The sequence below is a fragment of the Xenopus tropicalis genome, chromosome 3, assembly GCF_000004195.4.
Source record: "Xenopus tropicalis strain Nigerian chromosome 3, UCB_Xtro_10.0, whole genome shotgun sequence".
Classification (NCBI taxonomy): domain Eukaryota; kingdom Metazoa; phylum Chordata; class Amphibia; order Anura; family Pipidae; genus Xenopus; species Xenopus tropicalis.
In genome coordinates, this window is record NC_030679.2 from 62,148,271 (window position 1) to 62,165,425 (window position 17,155).

Consider the following 17,155-nt stretch of genomic DNA (forward strand, 5'->3'; position numbering starts at 1 on the left):
AAATTTAAGAACTAGGTGATTTTATTATTCATCAGATCCATGTAAATTTACTTGCTGCAGAACTTCAAATACCTTAAACTAAACTGATGCATGACTGTACTTCCAATATTCTTCAACTAAATCCTCTAAATTTATCTATCATCTATCTATCTATCTATCTATCTATCTATCTATCTATCTATCTCATCTATCATCATTGAATGTCATCCTATCTTTGAAATTAAATATGTATTTCAATGTATTTCTACTGAAGCCAACAAATGAATGTATTTGCTTGTCCTTACAGTATCATTTATTGGCCAATGTATCATCATTTTTTACCTAGCAGTAGTGATGGATTTGCACTAGCACAGAAAAAAAAATTGTTTGAACCCTGAACCCTTGCAGTATTTTTGAGTGTTAATGAAGTGTTAGCTCAGTGCTCAGAGCAGTTGAACTGACGTATCTGCATTGATAAATGTGTATTCATTAACACATTTTACTGATTTTCAGATGAACTTTCTCTTTTAATCCCAATCCTCTTTCAATGCTACCACCAGGTGAGTATGGCAATAAATTACTTTCCAACATAGATGGGGGCAGATTTATCAGGCATTCCTCAGCTTTGCGTTAATCGCTTTAAGTAAACACAAGAGAGATAGATCTTAACCACAAAGCTGAGGTACACAAGGGGGCACATTTACTAAAATCCATTTTTTTCTGGCCTTGAAACACAATATGTTATAAATTCGGAGTATCCACGATATTTCTGAAGTTCTAAAATGTCTCAAAAATGCTTTTATCGTTCGTATGAAAATGCCACAAAAACCTTTCTGGTTTCCATGTCTGGCTTTGAAAGCCTTCCATAGGACTCCATGGTACTCGACAGATCAAACCTGGTGAAAAGATAGTCCAGAGGAAAGTGTAACCAAAGCGTTAATGAATTCCGAAATGTTCATATTCTTTGCGCAAATTATGATTTTTTAGTGGAAATTTAACGAAAAACTTTTAACAAACTTTTCGCATATATTCTGAAATGTTCTATAAGTTAGAAAAAATACAAAATTATCTCAAAATTGTTTAGTAAATGGACCCCTTGATAATATATCTGCCGTTGAAGAGCAAAAGAGTTTAGGGTGAGGCCAGCTAAAAGGAGCTAAAAAGCCTCCACTGTGCATTAAATGCAGTAAAAGCCTTCACAAATAAATTACTCCTTTATGTTCGTGCTTGTGTTGACTAGAGATGTAGCGAACTGTTCGCCGGAGAACTAATTCGCACGAAAATCGGGTGTTCGCAAGTTCGCGAACTTTTAGCGAAGTTCGCAATTTTGGGTTCGCCTTAGCTGGAGCCAAATTTTGACCTCTCACCCCAGAGCCAGCAGATACATGAAGATACAACCGAAGCCCAGCAGCCATTTTACATTCTGCCTGTGTGTGCTTGATGAGTTAGCATAGGGAGAGAGCTGTGCAGGGGTTTGAGGGACAGTTTAGGTAGCTTTTCTGACTAGTAATCTACTTTCTACTGCTCTGTATGTAGCTGCTGGGGACAGCTCTCCTGCTGATCTCATCTGCTGTAACTCAATACGTTACACATAGTAGTGACATTGCATTGCAATAAAATCACCTGAGCGATGTTTTTCCACCAGCAATAATATATTATCTAGTACTGCGGCGTTTTGTCTTTGCGTGTGAACCGGCTGTAACCTTTACACGACTTGATTGGCATGTAGACGCCGGACGTTTTAAAGCAGTTTATTACACAAGTTTAGAAATGTAGTGTGATTTCTGCCCTTTACAGCACAAAACGCTGTGTCAACAACGTATTTTTCAGAGACATTTTTGCCCTTGATCCCCCTCCTGCATGTCACTGTCCAGGTCGTGGCACCCTTTAAACAACTTTAAAATCAGTTTTCTGGCCAGAAATGGCTTTTCTAGGTTTTAAAGTTCGCCTTCCCATTGAAGTCTATGGGGTTCGCAAAGTTCGCAAAAGTTCGCACTTTTTGGCGGAAGTTCGCGAACTTTTTTTGTGAGGTTCGCTACATCTCTAGTGTTGACAATTATGTATCCAGAACAGCAGGCAGGCATGGCTTTAAAATTCAAGGTTTTAAATTTTAAGGCTGTACTTGTGCTAACCAGATATATTTATATATAATATATAGAGATGTAGCGAAATGTTCGCCGGCGAACATCGGGTGTTTATCGCCTATGCATATACATAGGAATAGCTTGCGGTTTTTTTTAGCGTTATTTTTTGGCGTTTTTTTTACAAAGTATTTTTCAGAGAAGTTTTTGCCTTTGATCCCCCTCCTACATGCCACTGTCCAGGTCGTGGCACCCTTTAAACAACTTTAAAATCAGTTTTCTGGCCAGAAATGGCTTTTCTAGGTTTTAAAGTTCGCCTTCCCATTGAAGTCTATGGGGTTCGCAAAGTTCGCAAAAGTTCGCACTTTTTGGCGGAAGTTCGCGAACTTTTTTTGTGAGGTTCGCTACATCTCTAGTGTTGACAATTATGTATCCAGAACAGCAGGCAGGCATGGCTTTAAAATTCAAGGTTTTAAATTTTAAGGCTGTACTTGTGCTAACCAGATATATTTATATATAATATATAGAGATGTAGCGAAATGTTCGCCGGCGAACATCGGGTGTTTATCGCCTATGCATATACATAGGAATAGCTTGCGGTTTTTTTTAGCGTTATTTTTTGGCGTTTTTTTTACAAAGTATTTTTCAGAGAAGTTTTTGCCTTTGATCCCCCTCCTACATGCCACTGTCCAGGTCGTGGCACCCTTTAAACAACTTTAAAATCAGTTTTCTGGCCAGAAATGGCTTTTCTAGGTTTTAAAGTTCGCCTTCCCATTGAAGTCTATGGGGTTCGCAAAGTTCGCAAAAGTTCGCACTTTTTGGCGGAAGTTCGCGAACTTTTTTTGTGAGGTTCGCTACATCTCTAGTGTTGACAATTACGTATCCAGAACAGCAGGCAGGCATGGCTTTAAAATTCAAGGTTTTAAATTTTAAGGCTGTACTTGTGCTAACCAGATATATTTATATATAATATATAGAGATGTAGCGAAATGTTCGCCGGCGAACATCGGGTGTTTATCGCCTATGCATATACATAGGAATAGCTTGCGGTTTTTTTTAGCGTTATTTTTTGGCGTTTTTTTTACAAAGTATTTTTCAGAGAAGTTTTTGCCTTTGATCCCCCTCCTACATGCCACTGTCCAGGTCGTGGCACCCTTTAAACAACTTTAAAATCAGTTTTCTGGCCAGAAATGGCTTTTCTAGGTTTTAAAGTTCGCCTTCCCATTGAAGTCTATGGGGTTCGCAAAGTTCGCGAATATTCGCGAGTTTTGGCGAAAGTCCGCGAACGGGTTCACGAACATTTTCGGCGATGTTCGCTACATCACTAATAATATATAATAATTTAAGGCTATTCTAGACATACTCCATGTACCATATGTATACTTTCTGTTTTACTGTAATTAACCTTGCTCATGTTGACTTTAAAGGTACATGTTGTCTATATGACTTAACCATGAGGGATAATGTTGGGGGTCATTTATCAACCCTGGGGAAATTTGCCCCTGACAACCAATCAAATTGTTATATTCATTGTTCTACCTGCAGATAGCTGAAAAAATGACAATCACTTATTCATTACTATGGGTTACTGCCCATGGGCAAATTTGCTCAGTACGGATAAATGAGCCCCTGGTGTTTGAAGTATGGATCATGACTCTATACTCTCTGCACCAGCATTTCTAGCTTAATCTCTTCCTGGATTTTAGTTTGTCTTCAAAAATCCAGCCCAGAAAGTTAAAAACCAGATAGCCACAAGAACTTTAACACTGGGGTGGAATCAAAAGATTCCTTCATGCAGAAAACTTTAAATTTTTTTTAAAGGTTTCAGTATATAATATGAATTTATAAGCTTTTTTTTTTTTTTTAAACAATTTTTCCGACCACCAAGCAGCAGATGCGATCGCATCACGTCTGCTGCTTCGTCTTTACTTCCTGTTCCCTCCCCCCCAAGCACCGGCCCCGGATGAAGACTGAAGCAGGAGGACCAGGACTGCGATCCCTGCTTCAGGACAGGTGAGGTGGGGTTTTTTTTTTGCACTTACACACACTCACACTCACTTACACACACTTACATACATTTACACACACAGCAGAAAATTTTGCAGTTTTTTTTGTTTTTTCATTTTGCACACTTATATACACTTATGTACACTAATATACACACATGGTCACACAACTTTTACACATGTACACACATGTATACGCAAACACTTTTTTAAAAAAAATTTTTTTTTACCACTTTGTTTTTAGTTTATTTTCCTTAAAAGCTGTATATTTTGACAGTGTGACTATTGGGTCAGATATTCTGACCACTCAGATATTCTTACACTGTTGTGTGACTTATTTTGTCGGTTCATTAATTTGCACAATTTTTGTGGTTTTATTGCATTTTTATCCCTGTATTAGTATTCCTGATCTGTTTTTAGCATAGCTTTGCCAAGTGTAACTTTGGTGTAGAAAAATAACTTTACCTATTTTTAATTCATCAGAATGTGTACTTTCCAAAAATATATGGTTTTCTGGGGGTCTCTGTATTGTTAGGGGGTGTTACGGCACATAATACGCTGTCAGGGGGCTCTGTGTGCAAAAGCGGAGTTGGCCGGCAAGAAATCCATATGCGCTATTTTCATTTCGGGGTCAGTACATACCGCAGACTTTGGTATATCTACGCATATTGGGCATCAAACTGTTCAGTAGACCTTAGGTGTTCCTATTTGGGGTGATTTGCCTCTGTATGCAAGAAATTGTGTGAGATAAATGCGGCAAATTGCCGATTTTTTATGACATTTCAGAAAATCGCCTAAAAATGGTGCAATTTGCCGCATTTATCTCACACAATTTCTTGCATACAGAGGCAAATCACCCCAAATAGGAACACCTAAGGTCTACTGAACAGTTTGATGCCCAATATGCGTAGATATACCAAAGTCTGCGGTATGTACTGACCCCGAAATGAAAATAGCGCATATGGATTTCTTGCCGGCCAACTCAGCTTTTGCACACAGAGCCCCCTGACAGCGTATTATGTGCCATAACACCCCCTAACAATACAGAGACCCCCAGAAAACCATATATTTTTGGAAAGTACACATTCCCCGGAATCTATAATGGGTATACATTTCTTTTTACGCCAAAGTACCAAGCCGTAAAGCTTTCCTGTTTGCCGATTTTTTATGACATTTCAGAAAATCGCCTAAAAATGGTGCAAACAGGAAAGCTTTACGGCTTGGTACTTTGGCGTAAAAAGAAATGTATACCCATTATAGATTCCGGGGAATGTGTACTTTCCAAAAATATATGGCTTTCTGGGGTGAGTGGACTTTTTTTGTACCATTATCCCACATAAAGGATGTAAATGTGTTGATTTTGCAGGAGCTGAAATGACAGATCATATGGGGGTATGTTCCCATTGGGGCCCCTACATGCCACATATTTGGGTAAACCTATACATATTGGGTATCAAACTGTTCAGTGGACCCCTGGAATCTAAAGTATGCAGCTTTCTGGAGCAGTGCTTTGGAAATTTGGTAGTGTACTGCTGGGAGTTTTTGACCTATGCAAGTGAGAAATCTTCATAAAACTATATATATTTGGTATTAGCATGTTCAGGAGACATGGGACTTTCCAAATCAGTTGTATATTTGTGCATAAAATAATTTTTGTTTCTGATATGTGTGTTTATATTATGGAAATGTGATTTTTTTTTTTTTTTTAATTTTTTTTTAGACATTTAGAAGCCTATATCTTGTTACAGAATTGGAATTACACCAAAATTCTACCATATTTTGAAAGCTTAGGTTATCCTGAAAAAAACAATATAATATTGGTTTCCTGGATAAACTAAAAGTCCCCCCGAGGAAAGGCCCCTAAAGTGAAACAGTGCAAAATGTTCAAAAACTGTCTGGCAGTAGGAGTTCCACTGTGACCAAACGGCTGGCATTGAAAAGGTTAAAGGTCTATAGTTAAACTCCACAGATATTTTTAAAAACAAACACAATAGTATAGCATATATGACCAAGTGTATCTGTCTGACCTGACTGCTGAGCTGTTGCACTAGGATGTTATTAACTGATGCAAGTCATTTGTCCTTCTGGTATTCTTAACCAATGTGCTAAATATATAATGGTGGCAATCATGTCATTTCTTATTATTCAACGTGAATATTTGCTGTTTTGTTGAGGTTCTGCTACAGCTACTGCCAATCAAGCTTATCAGCCCCCGCAATCAAGACACATCAATGTCACAAGAGCAAGTGTAGGGAGAAAATAATATATTTACACCACAATACCCCAAAGGAAAACATGACAGAAAATGAGCTGCGCCGCCAACCTTTTTCTTTTCTCCCATTGAAATCATTCAGTTTTACAATACGTGGATGTAGAGTTGTGAAATTTCCTTCTGGTGGACTGAGGTAAGATCTATCTTTCCTTTTGGATAAATATGCAGAGAGTTTTAGAATCAACATTTTAATAGATAATATGTATTTAAATGCATTATAAAAAATACTTAATAGTAATTCAAATAATTGAATTCAATACACTGCATACTTATTAAAACCCTTATCTGTACATGGTTCTGAGAGATCACTTTGGCCCCAATTTGCATAGTACAATTAAATTCATTATGCCTGTCATTTTTGTTTTTAGGGATACAATTAGAAAGTCCTTGTTCCATTTTATTTTTAAATAAATGAAGTGGTTTGGTAAACATGCCTTCTGTTATGCTCATTGAAACCATTTGAACTTTTAAAGAGTTATACAATTTATACTTTACAAACAGATGATTAAACATAAGGAATAGGACAGAGAAAAAGAAAAGGTAGGTACCTAAAATACAGAAATAAAAGAAAAAGAACAAAGAACAAAAGAATTAAAAGAATTATGAAAGAGAAGGCAAGAAGGCAAAAGATGAGGGATTTGCTAAGGATAATAAGACAAATGGAAAGTGTTCATAAATAAAAAGAAGAAAAACACAGAAAAGTAAGCATTATAAGATAATGAATGATGAATGTGTGCCTCCATTTTTTGTTTTTTCTCTTAAAACGCTTTATAATGCAGGATAAACTATTATTCTTCTTTATAGACCCAAGAAAAAGTACAATTTTAAATGGACTTCTATAAGGCGTATTGTTTATTACAGAAACTTTGTTTTCCAACAACATCTAGATTGTAAGCTCTACGGGGCAGAGCTCCATCCTCTTGTGTCTTTGACTCTTAACTTATCGCAACTGTATCTTGTATTTATTTGTATTTATTGTTATACTTTGTATTTATCTATTATTATTGTCATGTTGTAGCAGTAAGGCTCCACATGTAAAAGGTTAAATTTTCAATTTAGAAAGTCTGCGTGGGATCCACATTGGAAGGAAACCCCTCACGGTAGGGGGTAATTCACAAATACCCCCTAAATGACACTGAAGTTGGGCTGGCGAAGTGTGAAGAGCCAGAATAAATCAACAAGGGTAACCAAATTATCATACCTGTGCTACAGTGGGGGGTCTGTCTCTTATTAGCAGATTCTTAGCTAATATGTCTTTAGGCCCATAGAATAAATATCTTTTACTAAAGATAAAAACACTCCCGTGTTATGATGATCCCTCGCGGGATCATCCAATATTCTGATAAAACCAGAATAATATGCGTTAGGCCTGGTGTGTTTGGTGTCTATGAAAAGAGAATTCCATTTCCCACATAATGCACATGGTTCTATAGCCAGTTACCAAATGGTGACACGCCCTCACCTTTCTCATTGGATGGGGCGGCGTAAACTTTGTGACAAGTTCCTGGGCACTCCCCCCTCATGCATACGGTAATGAGGGAGGGGCCCAGTAGGAAGGATAAAAAGGGTACAGACCCAGGTACTGGTAGCTCATTCTGGGGCCTCAACTTAATGTTGGGGGATGGGCTCAGGATTTCCAACCTCTTGCCTCAGAGGGCACAAAAGGAACTCTGTAACGTACTTAGGGTTTTCTCTGTGTTTTTATTCCCTTTTTATTTTATTTACTGTTTGTATATGTCTCTTTTGTAACATCTTTTTAATGCACTGTTTACCCTTGTAATATTAAATATAAAATGTAATAAGTTCTGTCCTTTGGCTATATAACGATCTCCACGTACCCTGTATGACTGCTAAGGCTTAAGTGCTGGGCTGTATGTGTGTTGAGTAGGGGGGGCCAGTTCTGTGTAACTACTAATTAACTAGTGGACTGTCAGCAGGAAAGTGGGTATGTAAATTAACCTTGGCTGCTGGTGTGTTTGTGGAAGTAGTAGAACTATCCCTCACTACAGTAAGAAAGTTTGTGTGTGATATATTTGTGTAATTAGGTTTCTATCGCCTGTTAATGATAGATGGTGGCAGCGAATAGTTATTTGGGGCGGTGGTGTGTTTGGGGGTGCTTGATGTTAGTCTAACCTGTGTGTAAGGTGACTGAATGTAACCCCCTTGTTGCCCCGTCCCGGTGTCAGATGCGTCTCAGCGTAGCGCGTTCGTGACAATTATCTTAATAAGTCCCTGTTTGTATTACTGTATTCTGCTGTACAGCACTGCGTACATAAGTAGCACTTTATAAATATAGATATACATACAATGGGTAAAAATAATGCACAGTTGTTGGACATCTAAACTAGTGATGAGTGAATCTGTCTCGCTTTGTCGGAAAATTTGTGAATCTTGCAAATGATTTGCGAAACAGCCAAAAATTCACAAAACAGCGCAACGATTTTTTTTTACACGTATTTTTCTTTACAATTTTTGTACGCAAAATCTGGATCTGTTAAATAAATTAACATTAAAAAATGAAAGTGTTTAATGTCATTAAAGTAAATTGTACTGTTGCCCTGCACTACTAAAACTGGTGTCTTTGCTACAGAAACGCTACTATAGTTTATATAAATAAGCTGCTGTGTGGCCAGCATTTCAGTTAAAATAGGGCTAAATGGCACTGGTTAAATAGTAGATAACTGTTAAGCTCTGTAGAATACCATTCTTTTCTTTTTACAGAGCTAATCTGTTACCTGCTATGTAGACATATGAATTTTATCCTTATTTCAGACTGAATAGTTACTCCCATGGCACCACAACAGCTTTGTTTATATAAGCTATAGTAGTCTTTTTGATACAAACATGCAACTTTTCCAGTGCTGGGCAACACTACATTATAGTACAGGTTTTAGGTGGAGAATTTTTGGGTTAGGAATTGTCGCAGAAAAAATGCCCAGTAAAAAAAGTCACTACTTTTTTCCCTGCAACTTTTTCAGGATTTGCGACTTTTTTTGGCATCAAAAATGATGCAAGCTCCTAGCAGCTGATTTAACCCTCTAGCAAAAGGGCAAAAATGTAAATCAAGTTATTGTTTTGCAAATATAGAAAAATTACAAGTAGTACAGAATGAAGAAACGAAATGTCTTTATCAATACATATATATATATATATATATATATATATATATATATATATATATATATATATAAAGCTTAGATTCTACTGCAAAATATCCTGAATTTCTGTGTGATTTGTTGCTAGGTAACTGCCAAGTGGTTGGAATTTGCACTCCCTGTCCTATCTAAAAAAGCGAATGAAGATGTAGAAGGTATTATACCAAAAGCCTTATACAACTGGAAACTTAAAATTTCACTTTCCTCACTGCAATGGCTGTAAAGCACTGTGTACCATGTTGGGACTGTATAAATGAAGTATAAGGGGCAGATGTATCAAAATGTGAGTTTAGAGCTTATTACATAAAAACTCACCAATGTTCTAGGCATTCCTATGGGATTTTTAGAAGCACATTTATCAATGGGTGAAAGTTAGAACTTACCCCTTGATAAATCCACTTTTAAAAACCCCATAGGAATGCATAGAACATAGGTGAGTTTTTGTAAACTCACCTACGTTCTAAGTTCTAAACTCACATATTAATAAATCTGCCTCTAAATGTATATAAATGCATTATACATATTTATATATTATACAATTTTTATTGATTTGTAAGTTTTTCTGCATTTTATATTGTTTTTTTATGGTTCCACCAATCTGTAATAAATTTCAGTGGGTGCTTTTCTCTGATTTTACATAATGTTTTCCTGGATTATACATCAAAATGTTGAAGTTTAAAATACTAACCAGATGCATAGTTGCCATGGTTCTGTCTGTAAATAGTAATTTCCAATTAGTCTGCACCTCATACAGTCATGCACTAATCACTTATTGCTTTAGGTTGTGCATCTGACTGTCAGAAAGGTCTTGCACATGCCCCCCATAGTGTAATATTGTTGCTGCACTGTTTAACCCTTGTCATTAACAGTTAATATTCTATTTTAAAGTAAAATTGACTCCTAAGCTTATATCATTTTAGTACTTAAAGAATACATTACTTTAAAACATTATCCTGATTTTAGATTTTTCTGAATTTTACATCCATTTTTTCCTGGTCCCCTGAAAAACCTATAATGGGGTTTCAACTGAAAAGTATAATAATGTTGTTACTACTGCTGCCTATGTCCAGAGCAATCTCAGCTGTTCCCACAGAGGACACAAGTTTGACAAGGGATATCTAAATACTCCAACTGTGGGGGGGCATTTATCAACACTGAACAGATTTGCCTGTTGGAATTAACCTATGGCAACCCATTGTTGCATCTATTGTTCTACCTGCATTGTTCTACATTAACAAAATTTGAGTAAGAAATGAGCTCTACTTAAAGGAACAGTAACACCAAAAAATGAAAGTGTATAAAAGTAATTACAATATAATGTACTGTTGCCCTGCATTGCTACAACTGGTGTGTTTGCCTCAGAAAGACTACTATAGTTTATATAAATAAGCTGCTGTGTAGCCATGGGGGCAGCCATTCAAAGGAGAAAAGGCACAGGTTACTTAGCAGATAACAGATAAACCCCCATTATATGGGGCTTATCTACTAGTTATCTGCTATGTAACCTGTGCCTTTTCTCCTTTTTTCCAGTTTGAATGGCTGCCCCCATGGCTACACAACAGCTTATTTATATAGTAGCTTTTCTGTAGCAAAAACACCAGTTTTTTGCAGAGCAACGGCACATTATATTTTAATTACTTTAAAACACTTTCATTTTTTGATGTTTCTGTTCCTTTAATACAAACACAAAACTGAAACATGTACATACTGATAATATAAGAAAAAGCATACCATTTGTAATTGCAACAATGTTACATTGAGTTAATTATAACAATATCTTGTATACAGTTAATCAGAAATAATTCTTATATCTCTTCCCTGGAGGAAAGTTTCCCTAGTGCTGCTGAGACAGTGTGATCTAGGCTGTTTGTCATTTGACTGGAGGTGTTTAATATTTGATTTAAAACCACTCTCAGACAGCCAAATATCCTTAGGTGATGAAGGTTGTATTGTCAGAAAAGCCCACTCAATTTCGTATCAAATATAGTTTTCTAAGATTGCTTGATCAAAAGTCATCAAGAACTACGGTGACTCAGAAATGTGATAGCAAAATAAAAATGAATGAAATTTTATATTATTTTGACAGCCTCACCTGCTGTAAAATGATGATCCTTTCTTTTTTTCCAAACCATTTTTATCTGTACAACACAGATGCTACCAGGGAAGTGCTATAGAAGAGTGTGGCACCCAATATCATTTAAGAAAATTACTTCAGGATGCCTGTGTTACCCATTGTTGTGCATCAAGAGTATATCAAAACAGACAGAAATACAAAGATACTGTACATAAATACCTCTAAGTGCAATTATGGATTTTACAAACTAAGTTAGACATGATTATCAACATTGGGTAAATTTGAACTTGGGCAGTAACCCGTGGCAACCAATCATATTTTTAATTTTGTTGTTCTATTTGCAGCTGGCTTAAAGGAATAGCTCAGTGTAAAAATGAAACTGGATAAAACAGACTGCGCAAAATAAAAAAATGTTTTTAATGTAGTTATAGTAAGCCAAAAATGTAATCTATAAGGGCTGAAGTGGTCAGAACACTACTTCCTTCTTTACAGCTCTTTAAGCTGTTAGAAGTCAGTATCAAATCAGTGACTTGAGGGGGGGGGGCATATTGGACATAACAGTTCAGTTAGTTTTCATTTGAATCTGACCTGCGTGCTCATAAACTTACTGAACAGTTATGTCCCATGTGGCCCCCCCCCCTAAAGTCACTCAACTTTCTAACCTCTTAGTTAGTCAAAGCAGGAAGTTGGGATCTGGCTATTATGTTGGACATCTGCTCACTACAGCCTTTAGATTGCATTTTGCCTAATTAGCTATATTACAATTTATTTTGCATTTTACCCAGTTTCATTTTTACACTGAACTGTTCCTTTAAAAAGGTAATCACTAATTGGTTGCTATGCAATACTTCTCAGGCTTATATTGTCCTAGTGTGTGGATGAATGAGTCCTAGGGAATCTTGTGCCTGATTCCTGTTTTTAGAAGAGAAGAAAGTTTACTACTCAGCAAATGGTTATATGGCTACTATATTAACTGCCTCAGTGGACCAGGAAGCTCATCTTAAGGAGGAACTATTGCACAAATGAAAATTTAATATGAGCCTTATTATACCAAAATAAAACTTTCTAAATAGGATTAGAGGAACGGAACTTTCATTTGAAGCAGCGTAGGTGGTTTTTCACAGTGAGGGCAGTGAGGTTGGGGAATGCCCTTCCTTTTTTCAACCCTATGTAGCTATGTAATCAATTAAAAATTCTGACCCGTTTCTGAAATAATAAAGTTACACTTCACTTCCACCCCACCCAGCAATTTGTCTCTCTTTAAGCAGAAGTCAGGAGTCTGATTTTGAATGACAGATCTAATATAGCCTTTTGGGGGGTGAAGATGTATTAGAGCGTACTCTTTTAAACTCACCAGAAATCCTGTTCCTCTACATGCAGAATTTGTGGCAAAGTCAGTTATTTTGTTAGATTTTGTTTATACTGGAATCAGGTATAGTAAAAGGAGCCCCCCTAAAAGATATATTGAATCTATCTGTCAGTCAAAATCTGACACCCAAATCTTGCATGAAGAGAAACAAATGCTGAGAGGGGAGAGTAAAGATAAAAGTGATTATTTCATAAACAGTACAGAATTGTTATTTCAGTATGATCAAGCTTATTTTAAATGTTCATTTTCAAGATAATTCCCCTTTAAGTGAGTGAAAACAAACTGTCACTTTGAGGACCTGATTTATTAATAACTGACTGAAATCGAACAAACATCAAGTTCCCATACACTATACCTGGACTGTGCCAGTGATTCAGTACAACAGCAAGAATGGAAGTGTAGTAATTAGCAACTATTATTGTGTGGAACTAATGGGTAAAGAAAAAAATATTTAATGAGCCATAGGGTTATTGAGCCAAGTAGGACATTGTAATAAAATCACTGAATTCCACAATAAACCTAACTGGTGTAGGCAAACTGTTCAAAAGTTGCTTATTATTATTTATTAAAATAAAAAAACTGTCAGTGAACTTTGTATAAAATACTTGTGAAAGAAAGCTTTAGCTCCTAGTTGTTGCTCTGTGCTGCAAACAAATACAATTGTAGAAATACAAAAAATACAAAAAAATAGAAAAAAAGCTTCAGCGGATTTGCTGCAAAACATTTATTATGGGTAGTGGTAACACAACAGTTTCGGGTCAATACCCTTTATCAAGTGTGTTTGTTTTTCTTAGAATGTAGCTGCTACATTAGATCCCATAGCTATTCCAAAGGCTTGTAAAAAAAGTATATCTTTAAAATGAAATTATGTAAAAGTGTAGTCTTTTTTAATAGATCACATAAAAGCCTTAAACAATAAGTAAGCCTTTTATTTCAAAATCCCCCCAAATTTCTCTGTACAGCCCCAAAAATAAAATTTCTCCTTGCATGCATTGTTTTCCAAATACAAGCAGCTGAACAGCAGTTCCTTTACTTCCTTGTCTAGCATGAAGCTCCACCCCCTTTTGCCTTCTGCGCACTCTTTCTCTCTCTGACTATAAGGACCTACCAGGCATGCTCACTGCCTCTACTTCAAATATAATCAATCAGGCATGCGCAGTAGGCACCTCTTTGAGATCATCTTCATCGGAGAGAGGAGGAGTGCTCAGAAAGAAAAAGGTGTTGAGCTTCTCACTAGACAAGGAAGTAAGTAAAAGAACTGCTGTTTAGCTGCTGTAATAGAGGAACTAAATTAATCTGCATGGAGGGAAAAAGGTATGTTATTCTGGGGGCTGTACAGGGTAATTGTAAAGATTAAAAAAGGTGTACTTTTTTATTCATTCCAATTCCCTGGCATTTACTCTATTGTCCAACATCTCACCCTATCCACTTTTCAGTATTGTGTTTTAAACTGAATCTTTTTTTTTTTTGTTTTCGCTACACTTTCTGCTATGAATCTAATTATTTAGAGAATGGCGGAATAAATCTTAAAGTGATATTGACACTAAAAAACTACTATTCAAAATATGAATGTACATTAAAAGTTACCTATAGGTCATGCAGATGTTTTTTTTGCCGATCATACTGCTTTTGTAAGAAATTGATAAAGTTCCTTAACCTGACTCTTTTGCCAACCTTCTCAGCCTTTCAGTTATAGTTTCTGATGCTAATGGACTCCTGCTACACAAATATGGCAGCCCCCTCATAGAGGGACATGGGGGATCAGATAGGTACTGTAAAGGCTTCGGCAAATACCTTTAAGGTGGAATGATAAATAGCATGCAAAGACTATGTTATGATAGATATAAGCAAAGGTTTCTTTCTGGTGTCAGAATATCTTTAAGATTCATAATTTGCTGTATTCTACAGGTATGGGATCCCTTATCCAGAAACACGTTATCCAGAAAGTTCTGAATTATGGAGAAGCCATCTCCTATAGACTCCATTATAAGCAAATAATTTTAATTTTATTAAATGATTTCCTTTTTCTCTGTAATAATAAAACAGAACCTTGTACTTAATCCAAACTAAGATATAATGGGGTTGATTCACTAAAGGGCGATAAAACGAGCAATATTTATAGCATGGGTTAAAAATTATCGCTTCTTATTTTTTGCGACGTAATGCTCAATTCACTAAAAGGACACGCGTCCTAATTAAGAAGCAATGTTCTTTGCATTATTTAACTCGCGATGAGCGTTTTTCTTGTGTTAATTCCTGCCACGTCTGTTATTTCTCGCTGCACGCAATATATTTCACCGCTCGCTATATTAGCGCACGATTTTACGCACGTAACCATTACTTTCGGAAAAATTACCATTTCCCTGAAAACTGGAGGATGCATCACTCTAGGGCCAACACATACTTGAATAAATCACACTGCAAAGTCCATATTATGTTGCCAAAAGCTCACAAACCACAATTTTCTTTAAGTACCGCCTGCCCCAAGTAGGGGTTAATATTTGCACAGAGTAATGCGATATTTAGCGCGTTTAACGTTTCATATGTGTTTGTGAATCATGCATTAGTAGTATTTCTATGCGAGAATTAAGGCAATGCGAGGTAAATAACGCATGTCGATAGTGCGTTTTTTGGCATGCGATATGATATATCGAGATATATTTATGATTTCTTTAACCCAGCTTCAAACAACACACTAAGGCTGTGAGTCTCTGGCACATTTCATTTGGTCTAATGGGCATATTTCAGCAGGAGTCAGCGATTTGGAATGCTCAACTGCCAAACAGTATGGTTCACTAACTGGCTGACTAACTGAAGTTAAAAACAAGATAAGTACTATATTTTACAGTCTTTTGCTTCCTAGCCTGAGTGTTGTGAATCTTAATTTCCTAATCTTACCGTGAGCAAGTGGCCAGTCCAGAAGCTCTAATTTTATATTTAAAGAAGCAAAAAGCAACACTGAGAATGCTCAACAATCTTAAAGGAGGAGGAAAGGTAAAAAACTTAAGTAAGCTTTATCAGAAAGGTCTATGTAAATACAGCCATAAACACTCACAGAAACGCTGCATTAAGTTTTCTGTCAAAAGATTCAAGATTTCTTGTCTGTTTTTCTGTGCCAGCGTCTGTGTAGCTCTCTCCTCTTTCCCCTCTCCTGCTCCCCCCTCCCTCAAGAATGCTAAGAACTCCCTCCCCCCTCTTAGGAATGTGGACCTGAGCCAATCAGCAGGAAGCTTCCTCATAGTCTTACAAACTGAGCATGTACACCGGTCTTCTGATCATCTGAACAAGTGAAATATGGGGAGACATAAGGGCACTATTGAGAGAACTAAAGGTATGCCTGCAGCTTGAGTGTAACTCTTTATTAGCCTTTCATTCTCCTTAAAAAAAGCATTCTGCTCACTAAATACAACACGGTGGTTCTAGGTCAAGACCATGGCTAAATAATGTTTAAAATAGACAGATGGATGAATGGGGCATTAGAATAATATGCTGAAGCAAGGGTAGACAGGGAGCTGCAATTCAACTTAGTACATCAGGGTGTAGTTGTTGGGCAGGATACTATACCTGCTAAGGAGATCCCACTGTTGCAATTAAACCTATGCAGTACTAAAAATATGTTTAAGGCCCCTGTCTGGCAGGCAAATACAGACCGAAAATCTTTCTCCACGGGCATTTTAGTTACCAGAAATTGGGTTCATTTGTAAACAATGGGCAAGTTACCCATAGTAACCAGTCGGATTACCTTTTTTCAGTCATCTTAACAACAATGAAAGAAAACATCTGAATGGTTGCCATGGGTTACTGCCCAGGTAAAAATGTGCCCAGTGTTAAATAAATAACCCAATGTAGTAATTAGAGGTGAGATTCTGACACTCTAGAGCAGTGATCCCCAACCAGTGGCTGTAAGCAACATGTTGCTCACCTCTCCCTTTGATGTTGCTTCCAGTGGCCTCAAAATAGGTGCCCATTTTTACATTTCTGGCTTGGAAGCAAGTTTTGGAAGCCCAGAGACACAGTTTTACTCCAAGCAGAGTCTCCTGCAGGCCAGCAGTCTACATGGGGCTACCAAATAGCCAATCACAGTCCTTATTTGGCATCCCTAAAGAATGTTTTTCATGCTTGTGAGGCACACCAACACTTTTTGCATCTGAGTGTGGCTCATGAGTAAAAAAGGTTGGGGATATTTGCTCTAGTGACATTTAGAAATGCATTCATTTTG